The sequence below is a fragment of the Parus major genome, chromosome 3 (assembly GCF_001522545.3).
Source record: "Parus major isolate Abel chromosome 3, Parus_major1.1, whole genome shotgun sequence".
NCBI classification, from domain to species: Eukaryota; Metazoa; Chordata; class Aves; order Passeriformes; family Paridae; genus Parus; species Parus major.
This window is the reverse complement of record NC_031770.1, coordinates 62,762,816-62,789,847: the sequence shown is the minus strand read 5'-3', so window position 1 is coordinate 62,789,847 and position 27,032 is coordinate 62,762,816. Positions and strand designations below refer to the sequence as shown.

Genomic DNA, 27,032 nt, shown 5'->3' with positions numbered 1-27,032 from the left:
CTATTTTTCAGCCTCCGGTTCTGTAGCTGAATGATCAAAATTTCAGAAGAGCAGTTTATTTGTAGAAATTGCTTCCTTTTTCTCCATGTAGATACAATTTTCATATAAATATTGAGTATTTTGACAATCAGCTCCCAGATGTGATCGAAGCACACATCTCTAAAGAGTCAAGTATTAGCTCATAGAACTCGGTGACCATGAAAACACATCCATGACAGGGACGGTGTAGGACTGGTTAAATGATAGATCCTAAGAGCATGTGGTAGGAAGAAGGTTAGGCACAAACCCCTGACTGATGGTATTTGGGGCAGAGTAGCTTTTGTGCTATTAACAGGCATGGTAGTTCTGCTAAATACCTTGTGTCTCCTCTCCTTCACGCTGCGCTGAGGATTCTCTGGAGAAGCAAAACATTACTAAGGACAAACAGAGAACTCAGAGCATTGTATGATAATTTTACTGTAGAGCCTGGACTTCATTCAGTGAGAATGGACATGCTTGAATTGCTATGCATGAGTATTTTTATAATATTGAATAAATCTCTGAGAAGAACTTGGCTGAATACAGGGAATCTTGAGGCCCTATGCCATGTGTCCCTTTCTGTGAGATGTATCCTGCTCTATTTCTGTTTCAAGGAGGTTTTATGCGTTTGTTTGGAAGCAGTGCATCCTTAGAAGAACTGTTCAACAGCTCTTGAAAGAACAGTTTCCTGCCTCACAGGGTATTTTTAGCCAGCTTAGACCCACAACGCATCAAGACCTGAGGAACGGACCACCCGGGACTTGAAAGATAGTTTTGTGTTGATACCTCTCTGCCTTGTGGAAGTTGAAGGTAAATTAGGGTGAATTTGGCTTCTGATATATATCAGAACATCTGCTACAAATCGTGCCTGGCTACAATAGCCTCTCAGATGGATCTCTGCAGCACAGTGGTGCACTGGCCCTGCTGGTTTTTTTGGAGATGTCCTCCATACCAAGGGCAAATAAAAAAATCTATAAATCTGCCTGCTTGTCGCTGTAAAGCTGCATGGTTAATTGATGTGTGGTCTGATCCTTGTGTATAGCATTGAAATGTGAACTATGCTCAGAATAAGCATAAGTGCATTCATCCTTTTCCTCAGTATAGGTGAAGGGAAGAATTCACTCCTGGAATGAACAGAGGGAACGTTGTTGCTGTGCACACCTGACAGAGATGGGCTAGGAAAAAAACCTGGTGAATTCATATCAGAATTACATTCACTCCCAGGCTGCTAAAAGCTGTAGTCTCCAGAGAGAAGAGCAAGAACACCACCACATTGCCTGAGTTTTGGTATCACAGCACACTGAGTCTGGAGGTGACCTTTAGCTCTCATCCATGTCATATCCCATGTGCCAAGGGTTTTTTCCATTGTTTTATTTCAGGTTTGATCTCTGTGACACCAGATGTGGAATATCACATGGTCAGTCATAGCCTGTTAGGTCAAAAGAAGCCTAAGAAAATGCAGTTACAGAGCCTGTCTGATGGAAACCCTTGTGTGACAGACACTGGTGTTCTTGTGCAGGACACTGTGTGGGGGCAAGGCAGGAGAAGGTGCAGTGACAATGTGACATGAAATTAGAGAGAATAGCAGTGTTTTGAAAACTTCTCTTGAGGCTTTTCATCCAGGCTTCAGGCTTACCATTCTGCCATTAATAGCAGTTATGCACCTTCCTGTTGTTATTTGCCACATGCAATTATAGGTATAGATACCATGTTTTCATGACATGTAAAATTGCATTCCCCTACTGATAGCAGCAAGAAATCTTGCAGGAAGGATTGCAAAGCACTTGTAAAAAAAAATCCTGTTTATTGAATGAAGTCACAATAGAGTATACAGAGGTTAGGGCTGAGTTTTAATGATTTCTGCTTTTCTTTTCCTGCTCTTTGCAGAGATGCTGTTGTTCCAGGGAGGGCTAGGGAACCCCTTGGGCTGCAGCTGTGTCTGGACTGCACAGTGCAAGAATAAAGACCGAAGAATCCTGTTTTCCACTTCTGCCATCCCTCTGCATCTTTTTAGGGATCAGATATGATTCATTGCCTTCCCCTCACCTCCAAATGCCATTCAGCCCTCAGAGAGCCCCAGTGAGAGAGCAGATTGCTTTAGTTAAATATTGGCAAGTGACCACATCCTGCAGCTGGGGTCTGTCTGGGCTTCTGACCCCTTTTCCTTTTTGTCATAGGTTTTATAGAGGGATTTAGTTTTGGAACTGCTGACTTCAGCTCTCACATCTATGCTGATGGCTTTATTAATGGTAGAGACATCACATAAATTGTCATCTCCTGCCCTTGACTGCCCAATGTGAGAGATGTCTCTGGAAAAGTTTCTGTAGACAGGAAAGCAGATGTTGATTCTTTGGGGCATTTGACTTTTAAATTTCCTCCTTATCACCTTGCTTTTAAGGGCACTGTTACAGGGTTTGTTTACTTGTGTCAGTGCCCTTTCAGAATGGCACCCTGCAGCACTGGAGGGCTGCCTCTGCAGCCACCAGCCCAGAGTTGTTGGGCTTATGGAGTGATCAGTATGCAAAAAACTGTGTGTTCATCTCTTTGTGCACTGTGAAACTTTCCATTTTACCATTCAAGCAGAATTTAGCCCAAGTGGAGGGGTAACACAATTTCAATGGGAAGATAAAATTGATAATCTTAGATTCTTTTCTGATTGAGCTCTTTCAGTCTTTAAAGTGCTTTTTCATTGTCTAATGCTTCTTTGAAATAAAAAAAAACCTGAATGAACAGTTAATAAAATCCTTTCCCATTTTCATCAGAAAGCTGATGTTAGCACAAAATACCCTTGTAATTTTCCACTTTCAGATTCTGCTTTCTAGCTCTCCAGAATCAGTGGACACAGGAGACTTCTTACTATAGGAGAGAATAGTCCTTTCCCTTTGCAGGAGATTGTTGTGGGGCTAGTTGGAGGTTATCTATCAAAACTGAAAATATTTTTGGTAGTCTTCTCTTTGTTAGAAAATTGATATTCTGCCCTGTCACAGAAGAAAATGGGTTTTCTTAAAGCAATGCTGACTAAATGATTTGGACTTTTTTTTTTGGTATGGAAAGGAAGTTTTACTTTCGCTTAGAACTGACATAATGGGGATTTTTTTTGCAGAGTTGTTTTTGGTTTCTATACTTTTGTCCAGAGCATTTGGGAACAGTTGAGCTGGTTCTTATCAAATGGGTATCTAGTGTGTAGTGTCGTGTTCCTGAGGGAGGTCAAAAATAAGGGAAAACACTAGGAACACATGAAGGTGCTTACCACTGTATAATCTCCATGTGTCCTGTGCTTGGCAGCACGTGGGTTGAGTGAGACATAGTATTTTTTTGTTTAATAGCTTTTGATAGATTTTGCTTCCTTCAGGTTTTTTTATGACATCCTCAGCATTACTGATTACACCCGAACCTCTCACTCAGCTCTTTATACACAGTTTTCAAATCCTGGGTATATTTACCACAAATATCTAGAAATTTCTCCCTGAAGCCACCTTCCTGACATTATGAAGGTTCTGTCTTAGAAACAATTGATACTTGTTGGCTCTTAATTCTGTGAATATTTGAAATACTAAGATTGTGTGTAATGGAAAGCAAACCACAAATCTGTGGAGGTGTGTGAATTTGCAGAGTGTTGGTTTCTGGCAGAGATCCTGGCCAAGTGACAGGACATCTGGAATGATAGCACAGTCTTCCCAAAGCCAAGCCTCATTGCTGCCATATTTCACCTCCCTTTTGGATGTTACTGTTGTGTCATCATCACCCTCTGCAAGCTGGTGGGATTCTCTCCCTGTCCCTACCACAGCTGTAGCCATTGTTTTCTTGTCCTTCAGGTATGTAGAGATGTTGCCAGTGCATTGCAGGCTGAGCAGTTTTGAAGGCAAAAGTGTTTCTCTTGTGCCTCTCAACACACACAGAAATAGTGTGAGGTAAGAAGTGGTGTATGTGCAGTGAATACCCCTCAGATGATTTATCTACTGATTATAGCAATGGTTTATGCCAAGATGTCCCAGAAGAAAAGAATGAAACAGGAAATAGTTACAGCTCTAGAAGAAACAGGAACTCTGCCCTGTTGAGAGCAATTACTCATTGTTGTATTTGAAGAGCTGAAGAAAATGTATGTAAACAAAACATGTGAACTTGTGTAATTAATACCTAAAGCCTAATTACAACAGATTATTTTTACACTCTATAATTTAACTTAAATTCTTAGAGATTCCACATGAAAAGTGCAGTTCTGCAAATGAGTAAGTAATTCAGTATATACTTATAGCCAGAACTGTAAAGGAAACGCTGCTTAATTAAGCCTCATAAATACAGACAGATTTGTTTTTAAAAAAACTTTTTCTGCTGCTGAAAACAATCTTCATTTATTGCTCATTCCTGAATGTTTAGAACAGATTTAGAATTTTAAATGCTTATCAATAAATATTAATAACAAGTTTTGGGGTTTTTCTCCTGCATCTGTGAAATTTCTTTTGAAAGTAGTAGGATGTCCTTATGCAAGTTGCTGGTACAAGGAAGAGCTGCAACTGTAAGGAGACTTGGCTTAAGCATAAGATAACTTACCAAATAGCTATAGAATTTTTTTAACCTTGATAAAAGAACTCATGAAATGTCAGTTTTTTTACTTATTTCACTGCAAATGATGCTTATGGCATAAGCTGTTTAGCTTAATAGTTCCAACAATGGTTTTGGAATTGACCTCCAGTATCTGTTCGGATGTAGAGCCCACCTCTCTGTGTGTGTGGGAATGGTAAAAATGTGCAGATTGATGAGCTCCATCCATTTCTGCAAGATAAACTCCTCACATATGGGTTTACAATGTGGAAATCGTGCCTGCCAATATCCTTCATGTTCAACAGAGGCTGTGTGAGGAGGATTAAGTCATTGTGCATCCTCTCAGGTTTCAAAGATGCTTCACAGAAGGCAGAATTACTTGCTGCTAGTCCAAACCTGTACAAAATCCCCCTCTTTGTCCCCTGTCCTGCATTTGAGATCCTGGAAATGTTCCCACTGACGTAAACCTGAGTTAGATAAAGTACTCAATCCACTTTAAGATCACATCTTTATTTCTTCAACCTCTTTTTTTTTGTACTTCAGAGCCTCCAGAGACTGGGCATCACACCGAGGTGGGGAAATAGTGCTCCAGATCAATACAATTACACAGTGCACAATCTAAATTAGTGCCATATTTACGTATTTCAGAAGAAAGAGCAAGTTTGCCTCTCACAGCCTATAAGATGCTGTCATTGTGATAATGGAAACAGGAAGCATGAAGGAGAAGGGTTTTTGTGTAGGCTGAAACTTCCCCTGCAGTGAAGCTGAGTTCAGACAGCAATTTTGTGCTTCTCAACAACTGGCATACAATGCCTCTTAGCAGAGGTCAGCACTTAGGAGGCTTCTCCTAAAACAAATGGAAACTCAGCTGAAGGCAGAATGAGGCAACAGTTACCATGAATTCTCTCTTAGAAGACTGTCACAGACGAGTGGTTTAGGTCATTTAAGGAATCCCTGCCAAAGGTAATAGCAGCAGCAGGTTTAATCTGAATTTGGGAAGGTGCATCTTGACAAAATTCAGTGGCAAGGTTCATTCTATGACTGGCTACACAGACAAAGCAAACGGAGCAAACTTGGATTAGAACCAAATTATAAATTATTTACATGGAGAACAAGGATGAAAAAGCATAAAGATCTAAAAGTTAAGGGAGATGATCCCAACGAGTCATGGGGTTCTAAGAGGACCCCCTTGTATTCTAAATTCCTATTGGAGTGTTGGTGCAGCTGAGTCCAATCTTAGTCCCTGGCTTGGTCAATGGTTTATGTCTAAAGGATTTCATAGGGAAATAGATGGACTAGGGCAGACCATCTGTCTCCAAATGCTTTTGAGCCTTTTTAAGCAATTTTAGGTCATGCTGCCAGCAGCAAGGAGGTGAATTTGTGCCTTTCTTCTACTTTCCTTCAGAGGGATGTTGGTTTTTGATGTCTTTGAGTGAAAATTCAGTACATCACATTAACCTCATTAATCACAGTGTGAAGAAAAACCCTGTCAGAGAATCCAGGCTTTATTTTTGCCTTTTTCTTTTTGAGACACTGAAAGGAGGAGGAAAAAAGGATATCAGATGTGTCTGAGTGATAGTACTGAGGCTCAGAAATTGTAACTGGACTAGGGAAAAAAAACTTTACCATAGGTGCCAGGAATGGAAGTCTGAAAAGGGAACTTAAAAGGCAGGCTGTCTGACTTGTTTTGCTGGAAAGGTCTGCTGTTCTGACCCTGTTTTCTCTTTCTGGAGCAAATATTTATCAAGTTTTATTGTTTTACTACTATCTTACACAAGTGCAAAAGGAAAATATATTATTAAATTTAGTGGGTTTGTTTTTTTACTTGTATAAATAACTCTTTAGCAAGCTATTTATTAGCAATTGCTACTGCACAGCATCAAGGAATAAAAAAGACTCCCAGTGTAGATGTGCCTACACAAAAATTGTATTCATAAGGGAGCACTAAAAATGAACACCAGCCTAAAAGGCACATGCCATGTTCACTATCTGGAATTTGGTATTTGAAGTTCATGCACATAAGGATGGTAGCAGCCTTATCAGAAAACATCAACTTAGCATATATTCAAAAACTTGCAGTGCTGACAGCTCCTACTGCACTGATGAGTAGGCTGCACAGAGGTGAAAGATTTCTGATCTTCCTGTCAGCAAAAGCATATGTAGACCTTATAGACAAGGTAATGAAAATATTCATGGCAGTTTTGACCCTCACTGCTATTTTTTTGTGCTGACCCTTCATTTATAAAAGGATATGGGAAACAAATGAATCATCATTTTGTGGTGGTAAGTATAAGGTTCAGCTTCCAGGCTGAAGTGCATAGCTAATTAGTTATTTACCACAATGCTCTTTCAGAGCGAGGGTAGACTGCATTTGTGTGTTTCACTGCATGGATTATGATGTTGTCTTTGAACCAAGAATTTGGGATGGGCAAGTTTTGAGTACTGTTTTACAGGCTGATAAAGCACAGGAAGCCACAAGAGCCTTCTTAAATCCTGTAACAATTCTTTTGCAGTTGCCTGATATTATCTTTCCACTTACCTTTGCAAAAGGTATTGGACATAGTTGAAGTATGATTTCTGATCGTGGCCAAAAACAATGGAATCAATGGATCTCTTCTGTCACTGATTATGTGCAGATTGAAAACCATAATTGGGTCCTGCCAGATATTAAAACCCAATACACTGTTATAGACATCTTCATTTTGATTTTGGAACTTTATGTTTCTATCATTGCAGTCTGTTTCCCTGTTGAGCAATAATGCCATTTACTGTGAGACACACGTCAGAACCACAGCTGAATAAACGCAACTTCCACACTACGAAAGCAGATTTAAAGCCAGACTTCCTCATATATAACAAGACTGCATGACAGCTAGTGCTGACTTGTAGAGCAACACAGACCTGGTACAGCTGCTGGGAGTTATTTGCATAACATATTGAGGGCAGAGAACAGCTTCCACAAATTTTACATATCATCAATTCCCTTTATTTTTCTAGCTTCAAAGCAACATGCCTCACTTTTCTCCTGAAACACACCTGTAGACAGAGCCAGTATTGTGTTAAAATGAGAGACAACTGTATTTTTTTACCTACCTCAGCTAAACAAGTACAATTTGACATTTAGGTTGGATACATGCAAAGTGACACACACACACACACACACACACACACACATATATATATATATATATATCATAACCACCCAGTTACTGCACTTTCTTTCTCAGAAAATCCTGAAAGCAGTCTTCTTGAACAGCAATAGTCTCATCTGTTTTCTGAGTGGCCATCTGATGAGTTAAGCAGTTAGTTCTGGATATAACCAGAGCTCTGGAAATAAGTTTCAGAAGCATTTTCCTAATCAGTTTTGTGTGTGGTGCAGACATGAGATCAACCAACCTGTGGCAGCAGCTCCTGTGCACATCGTCTGTTGTGGTTGCTCAGCAGTGAGGAGAGCATGCAGAGGGGGGCTTGTTCTAGTGACTTCAGTGAGCTCATGAAAGGATGTCTCGTTACCTCCTTGGACTCATGCAGTGTCTACTGCTGCTGTTTGTCCACGCAACTCCAGGATGCTGAAAGAATTTCTGTGCACATTTGTTACCAGTTCTATGGCAGCTGGATAGCCAGCTTTTGTCAGTCAATGGAATTTGCAGATTTGGTGGCTCTCCTGTTCTGAAAATGTATTCAGTAAAGGAGAGGCACTGTCCGAATAGATGATTATAGCTCTGAATTACTTGAAAAAGTGAATGTAGAGGAAATGGAAGATGACAAAGATGGACACCATCTGAAAGAAAAGTATTTTTCAAAGGAAAATTAAGAAGCAGACTTTCAAATAATGGAAGTAGAAATAACTTGAGATAGAATTAAATAAGAAATAGCAAGGCTATGTTGGAAGCACTGCTGAGACTGTTGAACTTTGTGCATGAGATATTTCCTGGGATTATTTGTCCTTACTGGGATAAAGGGAGGCTGCAGACTGTTGAAAGAGGCAGAGGAGCAGTCACAGCACAGAGAACCCAAAGGCTGTTGGGGTGGAACAGAGCTGGAAAAAAACCCAACCTGCCAAAAACCACAGAGAATTTGTCTGCTGGATGTGTCTGCAGGGCTGGTGGCAGAATGCATTTCAGAAACCCACATTGCCAAGCTGAGTGGCATCACTTCCTTAAACATATTTTTCTTCTTATACTCCCACAAAGGCATACAACTCTAATCAATTAAATGGAATTGCAGATTTGGAAAGCCAAAAGGGAGAAAAACGCTGATGACATTTCTGGGGTTTTTTAACATTTCAGGGAAATTTGTTGTCCTGGGAAGTTCAGACTTGGGGGGCACTACAGTAGGCACATTTCTATTTTGTTTTAGCAACCATAGCATGGCCATATTCTCAGAAGCCACAGTTCATGCTCTGGGGGAGAAATGCAAGGTATGATTTACATGTCAGCTGTACTACAATGTTTGTCACTCTTCTCAATACAGAACTGTTACCCTTTATTATTTTTTGTCACTTTTATAAACTGATACAGAATAGGATTGTATGGAGAAGAAAAGATGGTAAGGTAAAATTTTCATTTTTGTTATAGCTTCTTAGTTTCAGCAAGAAATCTCCATCTGCAGTTTTCCAAGAGGCTGTTTCTTTAAAAAGATGTTTTCAAGATTGATTGGTATCAGGTGTTCACTGCCATGTGATGCAGGTGTTACCATGGTGACCACTCCACTCCTTTAGGTAGGATGTCAGAGGCTATAATTGTGCTTTTAAAATCCTGTGCACAGTATGATAACTTGCACAGAAATAAGCTGTAGCCTTGCTCAGACACAGGTCTGTCTCTATAATTTGCTGATTTTTGACTGCAAGCCACAGAAGATTGTAGACTGATGTTTGGGAAAGATTTCTTTCCTCTCTCCCTTTCCATGTGACAAACAAGCACAATGGAGCCTACAATATAATGGGAAAGATTAAATTCTTTTAGCTGCACTCCCTCCCCAGCCCCATTTGAGTCTGTGGCCCTTTCTGATCCCAGGCCAGGAGATAAAGCTGGTTGGAGCCCTGCTGTGTCTATGTGGCTCTGCTTGTGTCTGCCTTCTTCTAGGGCACATGAAAAAAGGTGTTTTACCGACACACTGGCGTCTGCACGGCTGTCCTCCAGACAAGCCTGAAGTGCCTTCTCTGCCTTTGGCAAATCTCTGACCAGGGATTAAAATTGCATTACCCTTCAAAATGCTGCTTGCTGACCCTTATATTTCATAGGTCCTAATGCTGCAGCCACCCATTTGCCTTTTTACAGTGCAGCTGGCAGCAATGGTACATGTGCTCCTTAGCTTCTGCAGGGCTAGGACATAGGTGCCCCTCTTTTCATTCACTGCTTATTTCTGTGCAAAAATAGTTTTCCACATTCTGTAGATGCCTGCACTGCTCCTTTAAGCCAAGTAAGTCTTAGGTGACACAAAAAAGTATTAAGATTGCAATGCTTATTTATTACCTTGAATTCTGCATGAGTAAGATGGAATGTAAAGAGAAAAGTTAGTAAAGAGTGAGGAAATTATAAGGATGCGTTGAAGGTCAAGAGGGAAAGGCTGAAAGAGCAGTAGAGTTAGAGGCTTTTGTGCATCCTGCCCCAATTCCTCTATATCCCAGCTACTGCTTCTTAGCAGCAGCCAAAAGCCCCAGGCTCAGCCTCCTAAGGATGACTTTAGGCAGGATGGTATCCTGGGAACCCTGGTTTTTAATAAATGGCTGTAACTTTGCTCTCTTGGTCTCCTCAGAGGGCCTGGGTTCAAGAGCACAGCAGCAAAATAGCCCTACAAGAACGACCCAGTCTGTTACAGGAGATCAGATGTCAGGGAAAAGTCTTACTGCTAGAAAAGAAAATTTCCCCAATTAAATAAACCTTTCTGATGAAGTCTTTCACATTTCTTTAATTTTAATAGGGCTCAATCCTTTAAACTGCTAAATAGCTTTACCTCTCCCCAGCAGAGGTAGAGAATTGTGGACATCAGCACTTCTCAGTACTCTGCAGAGTTAAGAACAGAAAGTTGACCATTTGGACCTTCTGTGTCCTAGTAGTCCCTCTGAAGCCTCCAACTGCCATTTGGAAAGATGAAATTAGAAAGTAAGATGAAATAAATATTTATGGCCTCAGTTGTACAGAATGCTTAAGAATTTGGTTTTAAGGATGCAGCTATGAAAACTGGACATGCAGGTGAGTGCTGCTGTGTACTGGAGCTGTGTAGTACAGTGGTGTGTAGTGCTACAACTTGGATTCTAAATGACATTTGATTGTATAGTGTGCTTCAGTTTATTGATTTTACATTATCCTCTATTGTATTAGAGTTGTCTTTTGCTAGGTATTAAGTGGGCTGTAATACCACAAATAAGTGGAACACCTAGAGATAGTTGAAGGTGGGTGTAGTTAGCAGTCCTTCAGGTCAACATTGTCACATCCCCAACTGTACTAAGTATGTGCCCTGAAGCTGTGCTGGGCATCTTTTAGAAGCCACAGCTGCTCCAGGGTTCAAATTCTTAAACTGAAATTTCCCATTGGCTTTTAATTAGATTAATAAATGAATGTGCAATTGGTGAGCTGTACGGAAAATTTCCGACTATGGAAACAACTAAACCAGACCCTAATGCAGTCATCAAGCAGTTTGAATAATTAAATATCAAAAGCAGATAAAGAACAAAAGAAGTCAGACGTTGTATAGCGTAGAGCATAAATACTGATATGAAGACTGACTGAAATATGAAGGGATGGTAAACAAGAGCATCTGTCCTTTCAAACACCACATTTATTAATAAATAACCAGCATTTTAATGGGTTGCTTTGCATCTGACTGTATAAATAAGACTGGGAAATGCCAGCCAAAACTACAGACAGCAGAATCAAACATTGAATTGTTTGGCATAAAAGTGAGAGCTTCCATGGCTGGTTCTTTAGTGGAGAAAAGTGACACAGAAAGTGACGTAATTTACTAATTATTGACTCATTCTTCATGTTTTCACTTCTGTTTCCCTGGTTCCTTCCTTTTTGTGGGGAAGGGCTTCCCCTTCTGCTTTTGCTGTGTTCCTCTAAGCAACAGAAACACGCAACAGAAAACCATCTGGAAACCGGACTTGGTGCCAGCCCTATTGAGAATAAAAAATCTGATTTTTGATGCCTGATTTGGAGTACCACATGCTCTGTTCTATATGTCTTACAGCCAAACTAGAAATCTGTCACCATGCCCAGTTTCCAAAACATGGAGACTCTTAGAATACAGATTCCTGCTGTATCACTGCATAGTTCCCCATCTTTTTCACATCTCTTGGGGTGAGCAGCTCAACCTGAAAACTCTTGGAAACTGTAACCATCTTACCCTGCTCTGTGCATTGCCCACAGCAAACTAAGCTTTACTTACCATGGGAGGCATAGCATCATCCTGGGCAGCACTCATTAGACCATGTATAGAAGATTGCCCAGTTTTGGTTCTGCCTTACCAAAAGGTTGTTGATAAACTGGAGCAGGAGTTGGCCAGGAAGGAACACTTGAGTAGATGATGAGGAACTGGGACTTGTTCAGCTTGGAGAACACTTGGGAGGACCTATGACCAGCCTTTCCTTATGCTGCTGAGAAGGTGGAGCAAGGCTCTTTACAGGGTTGCACAGCAGGAGAGCAAGAGACTATGGCTATGAGAGATTATGGTTATGAACTAGAGGAGGACAAATTCAGACCTGAGGTAAGGAAGAGCCTTTTCTTTATGATGACAATGAAACCCTGGCACAGAGAGGTTGTGTAGTTTCTATCCTTGAAAATATTCAATAGCTGACAGGACAAAATCCCTGAGAAGTGTGATCTGAATTAGTTATTGACTCTGCTTTGAGTAGGAGGTTGGAGTAGATGACCTCTTGAGGTCATTTCCAACCTGAATTATTCTATCATTTTATAACACTGAGATTTCAGCCTTGATTTGTCCTCTACTTCTGGCTCTGTCCGAGTCACCTCCTCCCGTCCAGCTCTCAGAGACCTACAAGCAGTGGAGGGCTACACTGCTGTTCTCCACCAAGTGAACATTGGTGACATGATGAAAAGTTGCTGGTTTTGACATGTGGACAAACTCTCATTTTGACAAAACCCTTCCTTGTCTTCATAAGATGGTTGCTTAGCCAGGACTTTTAGGCAGCTGTCCCAGCAAGAAAACGTTTGCTTTCCTTTCATGCTGCCATATATTTTGAAGGATTTTTTGTTGTCTTTCACATTGCTGTTCATCTGGAAGCTGGTATTTGACTTTTCAAAATGGTGGCTGGCAAGAAGCCACAGCAGTAATTAGCACGAAGGCAGAACAGAATTCCAACACTTAGCTGAGATATTTTAGTATTGCAAAAATGAAGGGTTTTTTCTGCTTCAGCAAATGAAGAAATAATGTTCCAGCTTTAAGCAAGTTCAAAGAACTTGTATTCAGGGTCCAAAGTAAAGTGGAGCAATTTCTGGGAGCAGGAGCCGAAGACAGTGGATACATGTTCATTTAGGCGAAAAGACAGATGGAAAAAGAAAAATTAAATGAAATACAGCAAAACCAGGTGTCATTGGCAAGAGACTGATTTCTTGCATGAGAAAAGTGTAAAACATATTTCACACCCAGTCTACACCTGGACTGATTCTGTGCTAGAGTTTAAACCTATGCCAGCCTGTCTCTGTGGCCTTGTAACTATGCTTGGGGAAGAAGATGGTTATGACCAATGCTGGAGATTAAGCTACTGCTTTCTACCTGACTGCTTCTTCCATTTGCTCCCATCTGAACAGAAGAACTTTGTTTTGTTAACTTCTTTTTCACCATGAAAGAGTTGATTGTTCTTTTTATTTTTTTCAGGATACAGACATTTTAGTGTATTCCTAAATTTATCGGTGGTGAAATTCTGAAGCAAGCATCAGTGGATTGTGGCCTCTGAGAAGCCACTAGAGTCTGCTTCCTCCCAGACCTTTCTTCATGTTTCATGCACCCCATCTGTTCAGAAAATATTCAGCAAAAAGTCAAGCTGGATGCCTTGCTTTGATTTAAATAGGTTTTTTTTTTAGTTGTCCCAGAAGCAGTGACCCTAATTCATTTTTATATGCAGAACTGTTTTTTAGAAGACTAAACTGAATAAAAGTGAATTACTTTGTACTCTTGCTAATTATATTACTTGTTCCCTTCTCCTCAGCTGACTTTTAGAAAAGCTCAAAAAACACACTTTTCTTCAGCAGCAGAGTCAAAATTCATATAGAATGGGCAGATACTAAGACATCATCCAAAGTGTGCCTATGAGTAGTCTGAAACAACCACTTAATAATAAATCTGAAATAATATTAGGAAAAATCCAGAATTTATTTTCTTTCCTAAAATTGAAGGGATTGCAAAGTCAAATTTCTAATGTGGATTAATGACTATGAAGTTTCTAAAGTTGTGTTGAAGTATATAACAAGAACACTTTTTTTTTTGGCTACTGTTGAATGCTTGGTATTACATTTTTTCCTTAAACATGTTACTTTGAAGAGGAAACTTGCTGGATTGGCTTACAATAAGGAGAGCAAAGAGTGTCTTCCAGAAAACACAGAGCCTTGGGTTGACAGAGAAGTGGAATGATAAGTTTGCCTGTCAAAAGTCACTTCATTTCATCCAGTTATGCCAACTGGAGAATTGGTCATCACTGTTTTCTTAGCAGTTGAAGAATTCACTAACTTCAAATTCTTTGATAACTTGGGATGCACCTCAGAACTTCTCTCCAAAAAAGCCATGTGAGCAAGGCTTTTCTGAACTTGGGCAAATCAGCTTTCTGTTTGGTGAAGGGAACAAAACAAGAGGCATTCTGTGATGTGTGATGAAGGACATGTTGACATCAGTTCAGGCCTCACTATGTGATGATCCAGCTCTTGAACTTGGTGTAGCTTGTCATTGTTTGGGGATTGAGGTGACAGTAGGAGACAACACAAAAACCTCAGAAGGTCCAAAATAATTGCATATTAACTTCTTATTAATAATAACTTCTTAAATAATAACTTCTGCTTATTTTTGACATGTTTGTGGTCTCTTTAAAACTGTGTATGTCTAACAGCTTATACTGACCTCCTTTTGGATTTTCATAATTCTAACTCCAGTATTCCTCACAACTAATGTATATCATGCACTCAAACTTCACCAAAGACTAGCAAGAGGCACAGGGTTTTTCCTGAGTATAGTTGTATTAAAACTGCCTAATAATTCTTTCCAGTGTAAATAATCACTGTTTGAATTTGGTACAAGCAAATAATGTAAAAAATTGAAAACTGACTCTTCAACTTTATTTTAATGCTGTTACTTTTTTTATAGGTGTGGTAACTCCTCATTGGCAGGGATAAATTCTAATAACCATTACCCCAGGGAGATCAGAAAAATCAAACTATTAGGTGTGGTGAGTCAACATAGCACATAAAAAGAGAGGCAATTACAACTGTCCTGTCATCAGATCAGTAGGTCTGTGTTGTGATTGACCTCATTCACTTCCATTTGCATGAAGCATGTAAATGTCACAAGATGCTTTGCCACTCTTGTCCCCAAGAGAACAGTGTCTCATGGGGTCCTTTTTAGTGCTCTGTCAGTATTTTGGTAATACAAAGGAAAATACTCTTTCAGAGCAGTTCCTTGCAGCATAGTCAATGTTATTAGTGTCAAGTCTTACTTAAATAAATGTACAGTGTTTTGGTTTGATTTTGTTTTGGTTTTGCTCATGTTTGGTTTAACCCTTTCTAAAAGCTCTTTGCTTCCAACAGTTTTTAGCTTCCAGTTTTTAGCTGGGAGCTAATTGGAGAAAAGGACAGGTAAGAATTAATGGCTTGTGGGGAGAAAACAAGCACAGTCATTAGAGTACTCAGCTGGAAATGTGGAAGTTATGAATGTTGGTCTGGTTCCAAGGCTTCTTGTGTAAGAAATAGTCACTGCATAAATTTCAGAAGCAGGTTTCTTTAGGTTATAAGAATAATATTTTTTATTTGTATTTCAAGTGGTGACCTGACAAATGCCAGTCAGCAGTGAGTAGGTGCAGGTTCTGCCTGGCAAACCAGAGCAGGGAAAAGGTCTGTGATGGGTGGCATCCCTAGGCAGGTCCTTCTCCCAGGTGTTACCTCTTGGTTAGTTCCAGGTGGCTCTTCCTTCATGTATGAAATTTGTAGGTTGAAGATATTTTCTGAAGCATCCAGCTTGGGAGAAGAAACTTCGGTATCTAGTTCTGCAGTTTGGCTTCTCTGTACTTTGCAGATCTGCTACCTCAAGCAAAGGTGTCATACATAGACATGTTCTTGGCTGAAGAACAAAGAAAATCCACTCCCAGATGCTGGGAAGAATTGTGGTGTGTGAAACAAGAAAAAAGGCACCATCAGTTCCAGGAACAGTAGTGGGCTTTCATCATGACAGTCCACAAAAGGTTTTACTTTGCAAATGACTACTTTCACTGGGCTTAACTCCATCTTTATTTGCTTTAGACAAAGGTGTGGGTTTATTAGTTTTAGGATAACCCCAAACAGTTTAATATCCAATGAAATTCAAAGAACTTCTTTCCATCCCTACTTATCTCGCCTTAATGGCTATGGCAAGAGCATTCAGAGATAAAAGAAATTGGATGACCTATCTCCTCATACATCAGTGTAGGGATGTCTACACCTAATAATACAAAATAAATGCATCTTACAAAGACGCTGAAATGCCTTTACATATGTCTCATAAACCTAAGAACATTCTGGACATCAATCCAATAATATATTTCATGGTCTAATTTTGGTTTCTTTAAAAATTTCATACAAGATAGCTAGCTTGGTTGGTCTTTAAAAAGACTTAAGTGAGCCTCTCAAATGCACTAAATTCAAGTTCAGAATACTTCGTTCATATGGTAACAAATGAATAAATAGAACTTTTTTTTGTAGAAAAAGCAAGTGAGAGTCTCAGAAGTATTATCTGAAAAATAAATTTCTTGGAAGTGAAAAAGTAGCTTAATAAATGATGACATGCCAGGGTGGACTTTACACAATCCTTAAATGTTGTTTGTGAGACTCTGAATGCATTCACTGGTGCAAGACCAACAAAGTTCATCCAAGTTTACAGCAAATAACCTATCCTTGCATATGTAATGGACAAGCTTTCATTAAAGCCTCCTGCTGCATATCAGAAAGCTCTGAGATCATTAGTTTATCTGGCACCAAGCCACTTACCAAACTCCTAAGTGTGGAAGTTTGGTTTCTAAGTCACAGTTTTGGAAGCTGCAGTAACTGTTCAGAAAAATCTATCCTTCAGCTGGTAGAGCCCCTGAAGAGCTGCAAAGATGTGTAATATATATGCTTTTGTTCTTCAAAATAGAATAGAGAGGACCCATCAACAGATCTTCTGTATCTACATGGTGTTTTCTTCTTCTCTTCAGCACTTAGGTATTTAGAGCAGCCAAAATCAATACACAAAATGTCAGGTTTGAAAGGGCATGTGTGCAAAAAAAGCATTTTGGGCTAAAGAGGTGGTTCAAAGCACTGACTGTGCTAACAATTTTGCCCAGTAATGTAGTAAAAGCATGGGGTTTTGCATTCAGGTGAGCAACAGATTTAGAACAAGATAGCATTTGAACTTGAGAGAACATTCATAATTTGATGCTTCCCTGCTAATACCAGACATGGTTTACTGAAGGGAAGAAGAATGGAAGACAGTAGCTTGGGAAAAGAGCTAATGGTGCTGTTGCCACTGCATTACCCCACCTGGGCTGTGTGTGAGCATGGTATTGACCACAAACCTCCTTTCTGTGACTGTAGAACACATAGTGTGACTCTGATAACATTTTCTGTCTGCCAGTATTCACATTACTCTCTTCAGATCCTGGTTCTTAATTAGAAATCCATTCTTGCTTTACCTTGCCAACTGTGTTAAAATAAATGAAGCATATTTTGTAACCAGTGGCCAAGGACAGGTACATCACTGAATTTTCTTCTGCATGGTGTTAATTGAGAAAAACCAATAAAATAGGCATAGCTGATATGTGCAAGAAGAAAACTAATTTTACAGAGTGCTAAAAGCTTCAGGCAAGATTGTGGTTTTCCTGTAAATTTATACTGTCTTTATTGTATTAACTACTTTGGCAGAAGTGTTGAGGTGGAAGCTGAAAAGTAGCACAACTTATTTTGAAATAGTTTGAAAACCAGTAATATCTCTATGATGAACCCAAATCTACTTCAAAATTCTGACCTTTGTTAATATTCTAATAACTTTCTGGAGCAGCATTTTTATAACTCATAGCTGTGAAACAGGCAGGAGTTCTCTGAGCCCTTCACAAAGTTTGTACTGTGTTTCATAAAGTGATTTCATTATTTCTCTACATGAAAGTGCAGTGAAAAGAATATTCATCCAAGAGAGAATCTGGGGAAGAAAAGGTTATACTAGCCAAGAGCTGAATTGTTGAATACATTGGTATGGACTTTATTGTGGTTTCATATTTTACCCAAATGACTACATAAATTGTTTGAAGGGCAAATTAATATAGCCATTTAAACAAATTGTTAGCTTTTTAAACAGCTTTTTTGAGCTCTTTTCTTGCCTACATTAAATATTTGAAATAGAGATGACACTGTACAGAAAAGGAATATGTATGTAGGCAAATGATTTTCTGTTTCTTCTACCTAACTTTACGTGTCTGCTGACATCCACTGAAACATTCATTTTTCCCTGTAGTAAATAAGTAATAAGCTCATGTGAACAGTTTGTGGTAAGACCCCTATCTCGGTTGCCCCAGCGCACATCTAGAGAAACAGAACTCCTGTGGGATTGCATTAGTTTTACAGCAGCTAAATTTTATTCACCTTGGATCTTCTGTGTTGGAAGAAACCTATTCAGTGGTAAATAAACGCCCACCTCCCCTCCAGCCCTCCCGTTTGTAGGTGACTGACCCTTGAAAAATGTTGGATAGAGGCAACCTTGACTTGGTACAGAACATTGAATCATTTCCTCCAGCTAGAAGTTATTTTTTCCTGATTGTTTCTTCCCTTTTTTTTTGCCCTGCTGACGTACGTGGCACACAAGGTATGTGTGGCTTCAAATTGCTGCAGCCGTTCTGATTTTTACAAGCACGGAGGCTTATTCCGTGGCAATTTGATGTTCTGGTAGTTAGGTGATGGCAGCTTATTTTTGTGGAGACAGGAATCTGGAGCTCCTGGTACAGCTTGAGCAGTGGCTTTGTTCTGTATCTCATGCTGGCCCCTCTTGAGGCCATTCTGTGGGGCTGAAGGCATACCTGAACCATGAACATTAAGGTACTTAGCATTTTGGGAGGCAGAATTGTGCATATTGTCAAGAACCCGTACTAAATGACCCCCCTCTTGCGTGCTGGTTGATTCTTCATCCAAATCAACTGACGGCTGATCCAAAATCAGGCAGTGTGGTTATTCCCAGCTAGCTTTCTTGTCTCCTATGAAACTCACCGTGTTTAGATGCTGAAATATGAACTCTGTTTAAGACATTTGCTGAAAATGTGTTGGCAAAGTAGTATTCATCTTAGAGCAGTGTGAAAGCAGTTTTTATGCCACAGTTACGTGTTCTCTGTTTGGATAGCAGAACTGCCACGGCTTGTTGCTTACACGGTGTCCAGGCAGCAGTTGCCACCTTTGGGGTGAACGTAACAGCACTGCTGGTGCAGAGAAATTTGCCTCTCGTTATGAGAGATTGGAGAATTCCTTTCATGGCACTGTTGTTAAGGATTTATTTTTGTACCCAAAGTGCCCTGAATGAAATGGCAGAAGTCCAGAAGTCTACCTGTATGGCATGCTCTCCTGTATGTGAATTTGTAATCTGTTCATTTATTTTAATTGCATGCAAGTTTATCTTCCTTCTTGGTGACAGTTCAGCTTTCCCTTGGTGTTTTGCTGTAGTCAGCTGAGAAGACAGACACTGAGATCACTTTCCAGTTGTTTCTGGGTGTCTCTGGTATTCATCAGCCTCTTTGCTGTCCTGTAAGTAGCTTTTTTCTTATGCTCTCGATTGCTGTATTGTATTCTGTACGTCTTTTGAGCTGTTTTTTAAAACATCTTAACAAGGTTTCACTAGCATCTGCCATTCCTAAAGAATTTTAGTTAATGAGCTGTGTTTGTTTCCTTACTGCCTTGAACAGACTAAGCAAATAGAGAAGTTCCCCTTTATTTAAATGTTCGTAGCCTTGCCGGTGTTCTCCTGCTGCTGGGTTTTACACACTGTGAGGATCATCTTTGTCTTTCTAAGCTCTCCCTTGAAATGCTAGAGCTAGCTTATTGTTTGGTACAATAAATATGAGTAGATTAAAAGCCAAAAAACCCTCCATATTATTTGTTAAAATTATATTCTTTGGTTGCGACTCTCAGTGTTTTAGGGAGTTCCCTGCTGAGAAATACAGAAATTAGTTCAGTTTCTCTGTGTGTGCATGTTTTCCTCCTTCAGAGGGGAAGAGGGATTCATTGGGTGAAACCATTTATTTGGCCCTTAAAATGCAGACTGTCAGGTCAGCCCTGCAGAGACATCCATATCAGAGCCAGGTTTCTGGAGCTATTTTTGACCATGAGGAGTCTGAGATGGAGTACTGGACACAAACAAAGCTCTGAACTGAGCAAGAATAGCTGGTTTTGCTTGTCCTTGGCCTTCACACAGTCATCACAAATGTGAAGGACTCTACAGTTGAGGGAGGAGTGCTGAAACTTCTCAGGCAGGAACAAATCTTGCTCTTACTTTATTCCTTCTACCAGCTACATGAGCAAGGATTTTGTAGAGGGGTATCTGTAGGAATTTATTTTCTGACAGTGCTCTCCTAAAACCTCCATTTCATTGAACAAAGCTGTAGTGGTTTGGTTGAAGTTTTAAGGTACAGAATGTGACCCATGAGTTTAAAATGAGACTAGCATACAGGTCCTATTCAATGAAAGGTCATGCCTGTTCATCTGCAATCAAGAAAATGCAGTTATTTCTGCACTTTTTTTAAAAGAAAAAGACAAGTTATAAATAAAACAAACGTTTCAGCTGCTTATTTTAAAGTGAGACAAAGATGTAGCAGAGGAGACAGAGAAAAATGTTAACATGCCTGTAATCTTTGGTAGCTGTTCAAGAACAAGAGGTCATCTGCAGAAATAGTCCCTTGAAATCATCCTATCTGCAGTTTTCCATCCAGATTCATGCAAGGCTCTAGAGAGGAGATGTAGGCTCTACTCATCTCCAGTGCTGAGTGAAGCTTAGAAAAAGAGAATCCACCATCACTAAGGATATGCACTCATTGGGGGACCATGACAAGCACATTCTTATTTTTCACCTTTTGAATATATAGGTCTTAATGCAGAACTAAATCTCAGTATATAAACCAAAGAGTAAATATCTTGAGTACTACAACATCAGCATAATTCCCTCAATGATCTCCACTTGCCAGTATCACTTCCAGGATTTCTTTTGAACTGTTCAACTCATACTTCCACTAAAAAACACCAAGAAACCCTCCGATGGAATTTCCATTAAGCAATGCTCTTAGGTTTGTGTTCCTGGGAAAGACACATCTTTGCAGAACATGTCCTCTAAAATGGTCTTGGTGTTGGTTTAAATCTCTCTAGAAACAGAAGTATCAGCTTGCAGAAAGATTCACTCAGGGATAATGCCTATCTGTTTTTGCCTTTTCATTTTTTCTGTGCTTGGTAATACAAAATGTGGGGGGGAAAAAGACTTCTGAGGAATTTGCATGGAAAATAAAAAAAATAAAAAAATAAAAGAAGACATTAATTTACACTGTTGGGTGTCAGGCTGTAATGTGATTATGCTGACAAAACTAAAAGCATAAATGTTCAGAGCTCATAGGCATTTTAGGAAAGGTCTTAGGTTAGCAGATGAAAAAAAATTGTTTCTGAGCATTCTGCAGTTCCTGAATTCACACATTACACAGGTAATGTGCACTGACCACATGCCGTGGAGGCTGCAAAACCTTAAGAGAAGCTTGCCACATGGCTGTTATTTCCAGTTAAACATAAAATGTGATGGCTCCAAAATGTCAGTGCTGAACAATAATCTTTATACAAAGGGAAACTGGTCCTTTTGGGCTCCTCATCCCCCTGCAGCAGAGTGCCTTCAGCGAGGGATTGAAATGGCAGGTGTGAGTAACTCCAAATATCACGTATAACTCCCCCTCTGCAGGTTGCATTGCTCATTCTTCTGTCTTTCTGTGGGGAGAGTCACCTGTGGTGCTACCTGGGGAAGAGCCTCTGAAGGGATGGTGGAGACTTTTGCCATGGTCCTTCTGTGGGTCAGGGTGGGAGAGGCTGAGTGAGGAGGGGGACACTGGCCCTTTCTGCATGGAGAGAGCATGTCTATGAGCATGTGAATTTGCTGCTGTAGGACAGAGAAAGAGGAGAGAAGGCATTTGCTGCCATGGGAGGGTAGGAAGAGAGGCATGGCTGGTGCTGTCTCTTTCAGGGTAAGAGGAGTGGAGATGAAGGATGTCCCATCTCCTGCATGACCTCTGTGGCTGTCAGGGTTTGACCATTTTTGTCTCACTTCTGGATGAGAGCACAAAGGAACAAACCTCCTGTGATAAAGCCAAAAAAGGTCTGGGATTGCCTTGCCTCTTAACCTAGGAAATGTCCTGTATCACTGGGGCCATGTACAGACTCTTTCCAGAGCAAAGAAACCCAGTTAAGTTTGTGGGCTTCCAGGAGTGAAACCAGAAAGTGAAAATTTCGGAGGGGTCAAATAGCCTGGTGATTAAAGCAGTTGCCATATCCATGGCAACTCAAGCTGACTCTCCTCCCACCCTGTGCCACTCCCTGAATACTGGCAAACAACTCTTGAGGAGCAGTTGGAGGTCTCTCTCTTGCCTGGACCTAGTAGAAAAGTTTCACTAAAATTGATGTGATTGTGTGATGACATGGTACCATCCCTGCACAGTAGAAGTGCAGAGTCTCCTTTGAGTTTTCAAGATGAAAACCCTATCCAATTCTATTCCAAGGGGAAGCAACGTTTGCTTAGACAGATCTTGCTGCTTGTTTCTGCTGCTCTTGTGGAAGAATGGCATTGCTCTAACATGTCAAAATTAAACCCACCTCTCACTCAGAATATAGCAGACTAAATGTTAAATTAAAACTAAAAAGATGAGGAGAGAGCAAACTGATTGTTAAACTCTTAAATCCAAAGGATTCAGTATGTGAAGCTTCCCCTTAATGTTGTTTGTATTACAAATAGGAACAAGACTTGATTGCTTGTTTATATTTTGGTCTTCATTCCTTCACTTTCCTTAAGCATCAATGGCCCATGCAGATTAAGAAAGTTAAATAAAAGTTCTGTGGATCATGGTATCCCAGCTAAAATAGCTTAAGGATCCAGCCATACTTGGAATCATAGAATCATAGAATCATAACATGGTTTGGCTTGGGAGGGATATTTAGAGGTCATTTAGTTCAACCCCCCTGCCAATGGCAGGGACACCTGCAACAAGATCAGGTTGCTCAGAGCCCCATGCAACCTGACCTGGAATGTTTTGAGTGATGAGGCATCCACCATTGCTCTGGGCAACCTGTGCCAGTGTTTTACCACCTCCTGTAAAAAACTTCTTCCTTATGTCTAATCTAAATCAATCCTCCTTCAGTCTAAAACCATCATCTCTTGTCCTGTCACAACAGGTCCTACTAAAAAGTTTTTATTCTAGGCCCCCTTTCAGTACTGCAAGTCTGAGGGTGTCATTCAAATAATTTATAAAAAAGTGCACTTCAACTTTCTACTGTCATCTTTTAAATCATCCTGTATGTACTGGTGATTTTCCATTAGCCTCCTTACCATTTGAGATATAAATACACCTTTTTGGTCCCTATTTTAAGCACTTAATCCAGGTGTTTCCATAGAAGGACATGTTTACTGAATGATGATTTATCAAAATGGAAAGGGTTCTTTGAAAGCCATCTACTTTAATTAGAGATAATTTTAACTGAATTAGTTTAAAATACATTAATTCAATTGTGTGGAAATGACCTGCCTGTTAGTTTCATGCATGCTTTGGAAAGGTCTTTTTGGTTCTTGTTCTTGAAAAACAGGCTATAATAATTGGAGGTAGAGATTTGCTTTTAGGGCTTAGATTTTTTGGGAGACAATAATTTTTCTTAAATTCCAAGTAAGCTCGCTGAGATCATAAAATAATTTCTGTAGTATATTTTGTAGAATTTTGATTGAAATATGTCTTCTTTTTCATGAAACTAGTCTATAACTGTGAAGCCCTAAGGTAGGAAGGCTGGTTTAGTTTCACAGGCTAAGGTCATTAGAGGGTAATAGAGATGATTCATACTCTCATAAAATAGAAGTATATTGAAAGGCTAAAGAAATTAAACCAAATTAATCCCCTGTGTATTTTACAGACTTGTTTAGGCATGTAACTGCTATGAATTTTACCTATTAGATCTGTTCTCCTAGGAAAAAGAGACACTCTGAAATAGCATGAAAGTCAGGGAGGTTTATAAATTGCTGTGATCAATGGAATCCTTTCAGCAGAGATGCAGAGGAAGCAAACAGTCATCTAAAAGTAGGAAGGGGGAAGCAACTATAGTACTGAAGATAAACCTTTCACCTGAAGTGTAAGGTGAATTTTAATCCAAAATAAGTTCTAAGGAAAAAAATTCTTAATGTGTATCATGGATAATCATATAGCCTATTTGTTTCCTTCATTGCTCCTCAAGAGATTGTGGGATTGTGGATTTTTTATTTATTTAATTTCTTTCATCAGTGATACTCAGTGGATCTGTGCTTAGCTGGCTCATTTCTAGAAAATTTAAGAACAAGATACTCTCAAATACTTATGCCCCCATATTCCTTATTCTGTGGAAAAAGCTTTTCCCCAGTCTCAGAACATTCTGGCAGAGGATTAAATCCTAGGGTTTCGTTATTCTGATCCTTCGTGGGTGTAAATACCCTGTGGTCTCTGACCTTGGCACAGTCACATTTTCTGGTGCACAGGTAACCAGAGACTATATCATCGGGTGTCCTATCCCCTGGAGACAACTCTTACCACCAAATCTGAGTGGGACAATTCTGACTCAGTGATCTGCTCTTGAATGTCAAAGCACTTGTTCCTAGTACTGTGTCCTGGCTCTATTATCAAATTTCAGTGGAAGCAACACAAGCCTTGCAATTAGATGAAGTACGTGGGGAACTGCAGGGTCAAATTGTAAACCTGTACTATCAGGATGTGTCTCGGTGAATTGCAATTGATTGAATTCATTTTTTTTACTTGCAATTTAAAGTCTGTTGTAAATAAAATTGAGAAAGTCTTGTGAATCAAGGTCATTATTTAAGTTAAATTATAAGCCTAAAAGAAGACCGATTTCTCAAATCTCAGTCTATTTTCTTGGTGAGTCACCATGAGAGGGTCAAATTTTCCTAGCTGTAATTTCATTAAAATCAGTAAATAGGACTACTGCCAAGATTGAACAGGTAAACTTTGACCTCAGTGAAATTGTATTAGAGTAAGCACGATGTATGCTGGAGAATGAAATGAAAATAAAAAATATTCTTTGAATATTGAAGAAATACTGTTTCTGAGGCAAAAAAAATTATGCTAAAGCATAAATATATTATAAATGGAACATATCAAGCAAGGAACCGAGGGTCCTTATTTCAAATGCAATTGTTGCAGACAGTGCAGCAAAGGCATATAGCTTCTCAAAATGTATCCATATGTCCTATTGATTTTTCATTTTTGTGAACGTTAAAGTCACTGACATGTCAAGGAGAGCAGTAGGAAACTTAAGTAACTCATTAAAGGCTGTTCCAGGGCACCAGGCTGACTTGCAGTTGGAGGTTAGCTCCATTTTCCTTGTATTAGACTTCACTTGCCAAATGGCTGTTTCCTGCCTGGGCTCACTTTAACAGTCACCAGATTAGTCTGAAAAGCACAGTGTTCTCTATTGGTTCATCCTCCCCTGAGGACAAGCTGAACCAGAATGATTTTGCAGAATTTTACAGCACCTGTAGCGGTCCAAGGACATGGTCAAGACAAAGTTTTAGGAACTTATCTTTTATTAGTTATTAGTGATTGGAAAAACCTTCGGGTAGACCAGCAGAGATAGCTTCATAGAATTATCCTGTAATAATTCACTTATATAAGAAAAATCAAAGACCTTTTACTGCCCTTGAACTGATTTACTAAAATAATATTTTATTAACTATTTAAACATTTATTGAATTGAGCAAATACGATTTTCTTTCCACCATCCTATTCAGTGAAACATGCCAAATGAGGTATTTTGGATTAGATTTCCAGGAGTATTCTTGGATGAGCCAGAAGAATAGTTCAGGAAGCCCAGATCATTTGTGGAGTATGAGACACACCTGAAGTGAGAAATAGATTAATAATTACAGTGAAAATAGTTATGCAGACCTTCATGGCAGAAGTAAAGAGCACTGAGGCCCCAAGAACTGTGTTTGAGAGAAGTTTTGGGGTGATGTCTGCAAGATATCTGAGGGGGTCCCAGACTGATATTTGCTGAAGAGGGGTGGTAGAGATCCTCCCATCAACAATAAGCACTACTGAAATAGCTGAAGTGGTCAACTGCTTTAACTGTCAGGCTGGTGCTTAAGGAAGCCATCAGAATAAAAAAAACCTTGGAATGTTAGATTTACAGACTCACTCATGACAAAGACAAGCAGCTTTTCTTGTAGGTTTCCATGGTAAAGAAAATAAAATTAGCCTTTATTAGTATGTTAGTACTTTTACTACTCAATCAAGAATAGATTTAAGCTTGCTTTGTTTTAAATGCTGTTTCCAGTCCTCTATGAGTAAGTAGCAATTTAATACTAAGTTTCACTTTGTTGTTGTTAGTTTGGTTTGTGTTGGGATTTTTGTTGGTTTTTTGTTTGGTTGGTTTTTTGGGGTTTTTTTCTGTTTCGTTGTTTTGTTGGGCCTTTTGGGTTTTTTGTTTTTGTTTTTTGGGGGTGTTTTTTTTAGAACAGACTGCTATGAGTAATTCTTGCTCTGGAAGTTGTGACTCCTCCTTGTGTGTGCTCGCACTATGAAACCAGAATGCAGAAATGAAAAACTTAAATAGGAAAGTTTTACTCAGGGAGAAGACAAGTGCTTGGATTTGACTGGACTTCACCTTTCCCAAAGTGTTCATCAGTCATAAACTACATAATTATAAGACAAAGTATCCTCTCTTATGCTCAGGTGAAGAAATGCTGGGGGGGTGTGACTCCAAAACTGGCTAAATCCAGTTTGATCCAGTCAGATCAAACTGAGATAAGCAGGAAAGTCCATGAAAAGGATGGGATGGTCTGATTCAGGCCAAAAAAATACAGCTTGTAGGTTTGAAGAAGGAAGAATCATGCAAATAAAATAAAATTCATCTGGCTTTAAATATAATTATAGAATGTTGCCTGGCTGTGACAAAGATAAAATAAAATGTCAGCTTTTATGGATGCTAAATATGAGCAAAAGCAGGGAGCACAGTGCCTGTGGAATAGCAGACCACATAACTTTCTCAGTC

The 27,032-nt window shown here is 39.6% G+C and overlaps 1 protein-coding gene across 6 annotated transcripts in view; it reads left to right on the top strand.

Annotated features, from left to right (window-relative positions):
- PKIB (cAMP-dependent protein kinase inhibitor beta) overlaps positions 1–27,032 on the top strand; it is a 53,772-nt gene that overhangs the window by 13,572 nt on the left and 13,168 nt on the right. The window contains exon 1 of one of the 6 annotated variants that reach the window (XM_015623100.3): positions 12,132–12,267. The exons of 4 other annotated variants lie outside the window; for them this stretch is intronic. The gene's annotated coding sequence lies outside the window, so the exon portion shown is untranslated. Of the gene's footprint in view, positions 1–12,131; positions 12,268–19,414; positions 19,518–27,032 lie in introns of those variants that run through there. One more of the 6 variants, XM_015623096.3, reaches the window with a different exon arrangement.